At 35.7% G+C, this 10,717-nt stretch overlaps 1 long non-coding RNA gene across 1 annotated transcript; it reads right to left on the reverse strand.

The window, feature by feature from the left end:
- Nucleotides 1-673: 673 nt before the first annotated feature.
- Nucleotides 674-1,645, reverse strand: LOC110905548. Its single transcript, XR_002573219.2, has 2 exons — nucleotides 1,604-1,645; nucleotides 674-813 (listed from the first exon to the last, which is right to left on the reverse strand). It is a non-coding gene; the product is annotated as an uncharacterized LOC110905548 (long non-coding RNA).
- Between the last annotated feature and the right edge of the window lie 9,072 nt (nucleotides 1,646-10,717).

Genomic DNA, 10,717 nt, shown 5'->3' on the forward strand with positions numbered 1-10,717 from the left:
TTTTGTGCTGTCACTGGCAGTTGCTCTGGGATCTCATCTTCCAGAGTTGCCTTTGTTTTGGGTTTGGTGGGTTTTCTGGATGGTTTTCTTTTGGTCTTTTTGGTGGTGGCAGGTGTGGGTTTCAGAGCAGTGGGTGTGCTACTCTGATCACCTGGAGCAGTGGGCTCAGCAGTGGTTTCTTGAGGGTCAGTAGCAGTTTCTAAAACCTGCTCCGCCTCTTTTGTTTTTAATTTTATTGGTGCCATCATTCTTGAAAAAGTTTCTATTGTTAAACAGTTTATTTTGAATGAGACACCTTGCTTGGGCACTTCTGCCTCTTTCCCGACAAATTTTTATTCAAAATAGTAACTTAGAAACCTCGGAAAGAGCAGAAATGCCTTATTATCAACGTTCTTTACCAAATCATCAAATATTTCCTGGGAGTAGTTATAGTTTTCACTGTTCAAAATTGCATACCCCAGGCATTGGATTTTTGTTGGTATCTCATTGAAGGACGTTGTTTTATTTGAAACACACATGAGTAGTGTGTGAAATAAAAATCTGGGTGCATGTAAGACCCAGCTTATAAAACCAGATTTATATACATAAAAACCTTGCATTAGATGTCAAAATATTGACTTAACAAAAACTTTCATCATTTCAATCCATCTAAGCACCACAAACTTGTACAATCTTTACAAAATCATAACCAAGACATTAACTACAATTGTTTACATGGTTTTTAAAACAAAAGGTTATATGCGGAAGCGTTTGCTAGAGTGTTCGGTTCGAGTTAACTAGCTTGATCTTCATCCTTCACTTGGTACCTGAAAGCTATCATGTTTAACAAGCATTAGTAGTGTTAACCATGGAAGTCACGAAATTGGATTAGATTCGAAAACTTATTCAAAACGAGAAATAAAGTTCATCAAACAGGGCTTCACCGTAATTTACGGTGTCACCGTAAATTACGGTGGCTCCTGAACATTTGGGGGTCTACCGTAACACAGTAGAGATCCACCGTAACAGAGTTGCAGGTCACCGTAAATTACGGTACCACCGTAATTTACGGTAGACTCTGCACATAACTCCCTTGTTAAATATGCAGGATTCTTGCTGATTCTTTATGTTACAAGACAGCATAGTTTCACATAAATCAATAGACGGCTGGGCTAGTTTTTCATGTATGTATTTCGGTCATCACATTCCTCAATTACAACTTAATTGGGCATGTAACGGGAGTTAACATTCACTCTAAATTGCAAGATTTCCATTTATTCTTTCGTACTACAATCATGCATTCTAACCAAAACGTAGCATCTATAATAAGAACAAGGTTTAAGAGTTTATCTATGGTATTCACTACACGGCCTATGCTTCAAATGATATTCGCACAATACATTAAGTCATGCTTCGTGTTTATTTCCAGAACTTGTTTGACCCGTTTAGGTGCTGAAATTAGACACCTTACGGATGCTCAATTTTTCATGCTTATAACTTGTTTTAAGGCAATAGCCGATTTCATGATATAATGGAAATTCTCGGTACTCATGCTTTCCTTTCTTTCAAGCAACGCATAAAGCTAATAATAATTATAATGTGATGAAACAATAAAATTTCATACCTTTTAGAGCGCGTCTTTTCCTCGTGAATTCCCTCCGGCTTGTCCGCTAGATGAACCGGACTCCTTGCCTAGAAAATTCAGTTTTCATAACATGTTTAGAACTCCTTTTTATGACCATAATCACATAATCATGGACCATTATCAAATCTGCGTTTTTATTCAAAATTCACATTTAATTTCCCACTTAGGCATTTCTACAAACACCTAGCGGGTCGAATTTTCCCACCTTCATAAACAAGTTCATGACTTTATGATTTGCCATCAAATATCACTATAATAGAAATTTTTGCATACATTTAGCATCAATATCACTGGAATTACATCTTATAATGGACTTTATACTAGGATTACACTCGAAATCCCAATATTCATCATCAACATACAAAACCCATAACTTAACATCTATGGATTCATGGAATTTTCCTGAATTAGGGCATGATTTCACATATAGTTGTCTAGGTTTTAATCCTAGACACTATATCATCTTTAATCTAACTAATTACTATCATGCATCAACAAAATTTCAGATTTGCTAGATTCATGAGAATTTCAAGTAGTGAATTCTCACAAAATTTTACATACCTCTTAACCCTCTCGCGATGAGGAACACGATTCTAAGCTCGGATTTTGTTTTGGTTAGGATTTGAGCCTTCAATTCGCAAGAAATGGTGATGTTAGGGTTTTGGAACAATGGGGGTCGCCCCTTGCCTTGCTTCTGTCGACCAGACACACTAATTTGGTGTGTTTGGTTTAATTTTGTTACAATTAACAATTTACTTTTGATTCTTGGCAAGATTAGTCCCTTAGTTACCATTTCTTTTTAAATACAAGAGTTTTAACTAAGTGTAAGTTATTTTCAAGACTTGGAAACTTTAACTAGGTTAAAGTTTCTACATGTTTATTTCTTGTTTATGAAATCCTTATATTCTTATATAAAGATTTATATTTTTGGGGTGTTACAGTGCAGAAGGGAAGTAACCCTTTTGTAGGGTGTCCCTGTTTGGTTGTTCTGCATAGCCCCTATTCATGAAATCCTTTACTAACTCGTCTTTTGTAAAATAGGTTTTTCCATTTAAATCATCGAGTTTAAAGGTTTCAGAGATGGATTTAGGTGAGATTTTTACCTTCTTACCCTGTATCGAGGAGTTGATGGCAGCGATGATATCTCCTTGTTTTTCAAGGGTGGCATTTTTCCAGAACTCTCTCTGGGTGTCAAGGTAAATAGGAGCGTCTGCTGTTATCAAAGTTTTGTACTTTGATGCAGAAAGGATGTCAAGGATGGAGTCGAAGGTGTTGTTATCGGTAGGTTTTGTGAGTATACCTACATAATTGTGTGGAGCTTTGTAGCGGATCTCCGGTGTTTCAGCGGCCATTTGAGTGGCTTCTGCTGTTTTGGAGTAAGATGATGGTTTTGATTTTGTTTTCGATTTTGGTTTCGTCATTTTGATGAAGAAGATCGAAAAATATTTTTGGAGTTATGAGAGGGAAACTGTTATGAGTAAAGAACTTTTGGAATTCAATTCGACAGTAAAACCCTGTTTTGGTGTTAGGGCAGAGTTTTATTAAGGAAAAAGGTGAATGCTGATGTGTGTGAGCGGTTATAATGATCTGATGGCTAAAAACTGACCACGTGTCAAACATCTGATGAGATGGTAAATGATGGAAGACAGTTGTTTTAACAACTACTGATGGATCAAGTATCAGTAGTTACAACGGTAATAAAATGAAACAGTGGATGTATCAGTGGATGAAACAATGATTTTAAACATCAGTGTTTTTGAAGAGCAGAGGTTGACACTTTAGCAGTGGACAGACTTTAGAGAGCAGATGTTAAAGCACAACAGCATTTTAGATACAACAGTGGTAGAATAATGAAGATTTTTGTCTCAACAACTGATAGTGCAGCAGTGTTTCAACTCTTGACAAAAATGTTAGCATCTGCTTGTTCAGATGTAGAACTTGATTTTGCTTTGTGAAAGCACAGTATCTTATCTAACATCTGTTTGAGCATTTGAAATGCTACTCTTAACAAAATACATTTTAGATGTAAATTATCAAGATTAAATTGCCAGCAGTTGTTTACAGGAATTTTTGTTCTAGGTTTTGCCAAGTGTCTATTATTTAGACAATGGTTTAGCATCCTAGATGATGAAGACATTTCTACATGAGCTGCTCATTTTGTGTCTAATTACTTGAACTAGAGCATGAGTATCTCAGTAGTCTAAGTCAATTTACAATCAATTTATGATCAGTGAAAACCTAACTTGAGCTCAACCTGACCTTGGTATGTATGTCATTTCCTTTTGACCAGATTTAAGGATAGTAATTTCACACAAAAAATAAGGAAATTATATCCTGACCAGAGATGAGCTTTTACTATTAAAAATGAGTAAAAGAACAAAATATATTTTATAAAGGAATGAAATATATCTGGTTTTTATTTTAGAGGAAAACATCTTAACAAAAATCAAAGGAAGTTTTGAAAATAATCAAAAGGATCCGACAATTTTCTAGTAAATTCATGATCATATCATTCTCAAGTTATTTTGACCATTGTTTGGGTCAATTTCTTGTCAATTGATTGTAAATTCCTTTTAAGCACCATCACTGAAGATGCTATTGTTACCAGAACAATTCCTGTATTGATGAATGCACACAGTTGCACAATGACCACTGATGATCTAATTTGAACCTCAAGAGTGTTTTATGCTTATACTCTTTTGCTTTTGATTCAAAAGTTTGAGATAGCCACACTTTAAGATTTGTTCATTTTCCTTTTCCCTTTATACCCAGTTTATTCATATGTTCAGAAATACTCACTAGGAGATTATATTTTGAACATACTTTGTCCATAATCATTTTGAAGCAATGTTTTGAGAGATCTGACCATGTATGAGCATGTTTTATTACAGATCTCACATTACTTATGATTAGGACTGATTTGACACCTTATTTTCTCAATGTGTTTTGGACAAAATTGATTTGGTCCTTTTGAAGGTTCTCAACCTGCCTTTGAACACATGAGAAATTTTGACTAAACATCACAAAAATCAACACAACAATTGAAATCAATTTTGAAAACATCGAACGATCCCATAATTTATCAGATATTTTACAGATCTGAAAACTATGAGTGACATATGTATGAAAACGCTTGTTGTGTGAGATTTGTGTGTCATATGACATCTTGGTTGATTTTCAGAGTATTTGAATATTCATTTAACCATGATTCACTCGTTACTCTGTTTTTCAACTGAATACAACCAACCTTGGTATCAATGAATTTTGAGCTGAACTGTTATGTCAAATTGATTGTAAGATCGAATTTGACTGTCTAGGCTCTGATACCAATTGTTAGGATCTAAGGCTGTCTGTGATTGTGTTTGTTTGCATAAAACGAATAAGTGCAGCGGAAATGAGTAGCAAACTTTGTAAACACAAACAAAGGAAAGTGTAGATTGATAAACAATTGCTTTTCATTGAGTCAAAAGATTTACATAAAAGCAAAAGATTACAGTGCAGGCTTACAATCTAAACTCCCCCTCAGCCTGATACACCAGAGTTGGTTGCACAAGATGAAAGGATGAATTGAGGAGAAAAACTCACTCAAAACGATCAAGTGTAACAGTACAGAGTACTGTCATACTTATAGGCAAACCAAACTACTGATATGCTTCAGCTGACGTCACCATGATAGTGACATCTAACGACCTAACAAACTATAAATACTGTTCTATACAAACTACTGTTATGTAACATCTGATAATCACTAAAGTACAAAACATAAGGAAACTACTGCTTCACGTTCCACTGTTGTAGCCTTAGCACAGATGTTAAGTCTTCAGTGCTTTCTTCAAAGGTGATCAGTCTTTGAGAGGGCAGTGCTTGAGTCTTCAGCAGTACTTAGGATTCTGCAGTAGATAGAGCAACAGAGTTTGTCTTCAGCAGTTGTTAGATAATCATCAGAGTTTGGTTTATCAGTTGTTGTAGTTGAGCAGCACTTAATATCCATCAGCTGTTAGATAACCACTGTCAAGGGGAGAGATTAGAGTAAACTGCTGCTTATTAATTGTCCACTGATGGGATCCGGTTTTGGCTTTACATTATCTGTTCCTCTGTTAGGGTTCAATCCGAACAGTTAGTATGCCATAGTCTTTGGATTCCTGTGATTTTATTACCTTGACAACCTCCGTTTGACATTTGAGTGTGAATAACCATTTGACATGAGTTAGGAGGAACTGAGATGAGCATGCAAATCATAATATTATTGTGGATGCACACATAATATATATATATATATATATATATATATATATATATATATATATATATATATATATATATAGGGTAGGGTTCCAGCGTGAACCTAATCCCATGCGTGAACTGCGTGAATTGATCTGGACCATTGATTTCCTTTTTAGTTGTTAAGGGTATGATTGTAATTGTATAAAAAATTATATTTAAATCATTATTTTAATAATTGAATGAAGTTACATCTTTCCTATTTTAAATTCATTATCCACATTATCTTTTATTTCATTTTTATTTTTTAGATTTCGCCACCAGAATTCGGATTATGATTTTTAAGATTCACGTAACCTTCATATTTCAACGGTATACACATGTGTACTTTGATATGAATTGAACAGTACACATGTGTACTCAGCATGGTATATATGTGTAATTAGCTACATAATACATACATATAAACAAACAAAACTTGTGAACCTATTTTATATTAAGCAAATAACAATTTCCATAATGTTTGCCAAACCAAAAAAAACATACAATTACAAGTTCCAGTTTCGTGAAAACAATAAACGCAACATAATCGGAAAAATAAAAAAGACATAGTCTTTTACAACTATTCGCCGCGTTGTATGCTGAATCATCCTTATCGACCAAGCAAACAAACATACGTGAATCATCCTTATCGACCTCATACGTGAATCATCCTTATCGACCTTCCATCTCCACTTTCCTCGTTTACGACGTCTCCTATAATAACACAAAAAAAAAACTCAGCAACTAATAATTTGCATAATTCAATACATAAAAAGTTATGAGATATCACAAAAACAGACGCAATACACATGTGTACATCGCGTTAAAATCAGAATACACATGTGTACATCGCATTAAAAACAGAGCAAAATCAGAATACACATGTGTACATCGCAGTAAAACCAGAGCAAAATCGAAATACACATGTGTACAACGCATTAAAAAACATAGCAAAATCAGAATACACATGTGTACATCGCATTAAAAACAGCTTCCGCTGACAACTTTAAGAACAAAATAGGGGCTTACCGAACTAGAACAGCTGACAACTTTTTGCCGGAAAACACCAAACATCGCTAGCTTCAAGTTTATAAACTGTCAACTAAATAAATACAAAAAAATCATACATTACCATAAAATGCTCAAATATTATTCCATATAATCAAAATACAAAAAACGGCTGCTTGTCTATCCATTTAAGTGAATCATCAGTGCATGTGAAGTTGTCTAATTTCGTGTGAAATATTATCAGGTCACGTGATATCATTTGATAGGTCCAATCAGATTGAGTTAAACATTAATGTGGTCGGTTCATTGAAACAATGAATTAATAATTGTTCATATGTCCAATACATTTGCATGTGCAATGGTAAAAGACGGCTGCTTGTCTATCCATTTAATTCAAGTGTGCTAGTGAACAGCTCATGTGTTGTGACTGAAAAATTATTATCGACCCAATCACTTTATTAAACATCATTTTAGCGGCCCAATTGGATTGTGTTGTGTAGTAGTTTTGTCTGCCACCCACTTTGATTCAATACACAAAGTATTAGAATTTAATTGAAAGTATCATCTGATTGTCATGTGAACACCTCGGCAATTGTGATTTCATTCTAAAAGTCAAGAGGTCAAAAGTTTTTTTTAAAAACATTGTAAATCACGTGAACTATGTATATTAGACATGAAACAAAAGAGTGAACACTGTATACATCAAAAGAACCTAAAAAAAGGGAAAATCATGATCGAATACACACCTTCTGCTTGCACCCCTGCCACTGTTGTTCTCGTCACCGGCGCCGCCATCTCGGGCCGGTGCTATGTGTCGTCGGTAGCCGCCGGACACTACTATTGTTCCGATGTGAGCCCACCGCCGTCATCTCTTTCTCCTCCACTTTCTTTCTCTGACCGATCTCTCCCTATCGGATCTGAAAAACCACCGTCGAAGTATAGGAAGGAGGGTTGGGGGGTTGTGTGGAGTAGCTTGTCGGAAAAACGGCCTGAACCAGTCGGATGGTAGGTGGCCGGCGGTTATAGTTGCTGGTTTACGGGGAGAAGATGAAAAACAGGATGGTTGGTGGACGGCAGTTGATGATTCTAGATCTAGGGTTGAATATATTGAAACTGATATAGGGATTTTAGGGGATTACAATTTAATTAGTTTCCATATCTTAAATATGAAAGTTCCCTATTTTACCCTTTTGATTAAAATTTAAATTAAATTTATTAAACCTTTAATTACAATTCTGCCATTGATCTAAGATCTATCATCTACAAAATCAAGGGCCCAGATAAGTTCACGCAGTTCACGCTGGAGAAAATGTTCACGTTTGAACCTAATCCTATATATATATATTGTATTATTCTGTATTTTGTTTACAACTAGGCAATCAACAACAATAATGTTAAATGTTTAAATATGGATTAAATGGCGCGCAACGCTTTCATAGTCTTCGCTGAAATGTGCAGGTCCTAAAAGAACGCACACGGATTGCCGTCGCACGGGTAAATTACTTGTGAAACTCAAGAAACAAAATATCACTTATAGCTTTATCATGAGTTGCGTTGTAATTTGTAGGCCCTGTTGCAGCGCACGGGTTCCCTAGTTGCACAAGTTGAAATATATGAATTTGGATTTAACTAACCAAAGCAAATCATATATACTTTTTCTCTCAAAGCTTATGATTTTGTATCTCATTCAAAACTCTCGAAACTTCATTAGTTTGTTCAAAATAATTCGGGAAGGCAAAAGTCTAGCAGAGACAAATTAATAAACAAAAGGGTCACGAATTTTTTTTAATGCCCGTTTTCAAAGTTGGTTCAAAACCCACTTAGCCAAGAAAACAAAAACCAAACTTTTTGTTTGTTTAATAATGAGATGAAGTCTGAAAAGCAAAAGAAAATAAAATCCATAAATAAGTTATGGCATTCACCGGCCACTATCATAAAAGAACAAAATTATCTTTTTAATAATCTTGGTTTCGACAACAAAGCAGGAAACATGGAAATAAAATATACTGAAGTCGCACGTTTCATATTGAGGCCATCAAATTTGACCATCGAAGATGGGGCACAAAAACAATATATACTTTTTTGTTTTATATAAGTTACGGTAACTTAGTAACTTTGTTATATTAGATAGAAAATAGTAACCAACTATGTTATCTATTCTATTAAAGTCACATGAACTTTTTTTGTCTCACACTCAACTTTATTTGTTGTTTTAATCCTAGGCAGTTAGCAAAAGTTACCACTTAATGATGTGACAATTTTCCCGATTAGAGGCACCTTTATAGAATAATAACTTTTTTTTTAATTCATAATCCTTATGCTACATCTTCCAGGCTCTACAATCTTGCTTCATCAGAATCGTTTCTGCAATCAGAATCGTTTCTACCAACTAAGGGGCTGTTTGGTAGCCCCTTAATGACCATTCAAATGCTACCTCTTAATGGTTTGTTGATACATATTTGTGGACGCGACTCGACTCGACGTGATTCGGTTTGAGACACGACTTTCCTCCGTCGTGTGCTTCAACATCAAATGTGGGCCAAAAGACATAAAGGACATTGAAGTAGTCCTTGGGCTGAAAGCAAGATCGGCGAAACACAAGAACTGGGCCTTCACTGTTTGGGCCTAAGCCCAAGTCGACGAAACACAAAGGGTGTCGACGAAACACACCTGTTTCGTCGACCATGCCCTTGTTTCGTCGCTTGCTTTGCTGTTTCGTCGAGCTAAGTTGTGATTCGTCGCAATCTGTTCCGTTTCGTCAATGCTGTGTTGCTGAGGCTCTATATATAGACAGAAGTCAGATAGAGAACATAGAGAGCACATAGAACACACACGAGAGAGTTAGAGAGAGTTTACAGAGAGTATTTATAAACCTTGTGATGTAACTGTTTTTCAAGTATTAATACATTGGTGTTGATCGTTGAATCTCGTGTTTATCATTGTCGTGTTCGATCTCGGTTTGCTATCTCGGTTGGATTCCGCATAACCGGGTTGGTTTGTACACAAGGATTAGGCGACTAGATCCTCCCCTAGCCGGACCTACAAGTGGTATCAGAGCCTTGGCTCTTCTCCTTGTTAAAACCGAGGTGTTTTCGGGTTGTTTTTCGGGTTTGTGAAGTTCATATTTTCTGAAAAATCAGCTTATAACTTCGAAATTTCTGGTGTTTTTGTTGTTAGTTCATAGTAAACCTTGTTTAAAACTCTTTTATGTAAGGTGTGTTAAGGTTTTTAGTGAAGTTTCAAGCAAAAACTCGTGTTCGGAAGGTTTCAGTTCACCGGAAAACTCATAAGTTTTCCGGAAAATTCAAAGTTTCTGGGCTCATCTTCAAAGTGTTCTTTATTGTTTTTACTTTTTGATCTTTGAAAATTAAGTGTTCAAGTTGTTTGTGTCTGGGAATTTGTTGTTTGATTAAAATATTACAAAGCCATACTTTGGTTGGTATGTTGGGTATGGGGATGGTTTGAATAATGTCAAGTGTCAGAACTGATAAGGTCCAGCCGAAAGTAACACCAACTTTTTCACCAACTTTCTCTGTTGCTTTTTCGACGAAACGGAAAAGCAGACGAAACAAAAATCATCTTCGTCGAAACAAAAGTCTCTTTCGTCGATATCCCTTTAGTCTGTTTCGTCGCACTTTCGTCGCACTTGGATTCTTTTTTCTGTTTCGTCGGTCAAAGCCCATAAAGAAGTTGGGATTGGGCTTTTCGTAGACTGGGAGCGCAAAAAGACAAAACTCAGTTTCGTCGGTCAAGTTGATTGATCTGTTTCGTCGACCCCTTTCAACTCCTGTTTCGTCAAACACACATTGGGCTCGTTTCGTC

This window comes from Helianthus annuus, chromosome 14 (genome assembly GCF_002127325.2).
Source record: "Helianthus annuus cultivar XRQ/B chromosome 14, HanXRQr2.0-SUNRISE, whole genome shotgun sequence".
In the NCBI taxonomy this organism is placed as follows: Eukaryota; Viridiplantae; Streptophyta; class Magnoliopsida; order Asterales; family Asteraceae; genus Helianthus; species Helianthus annuus.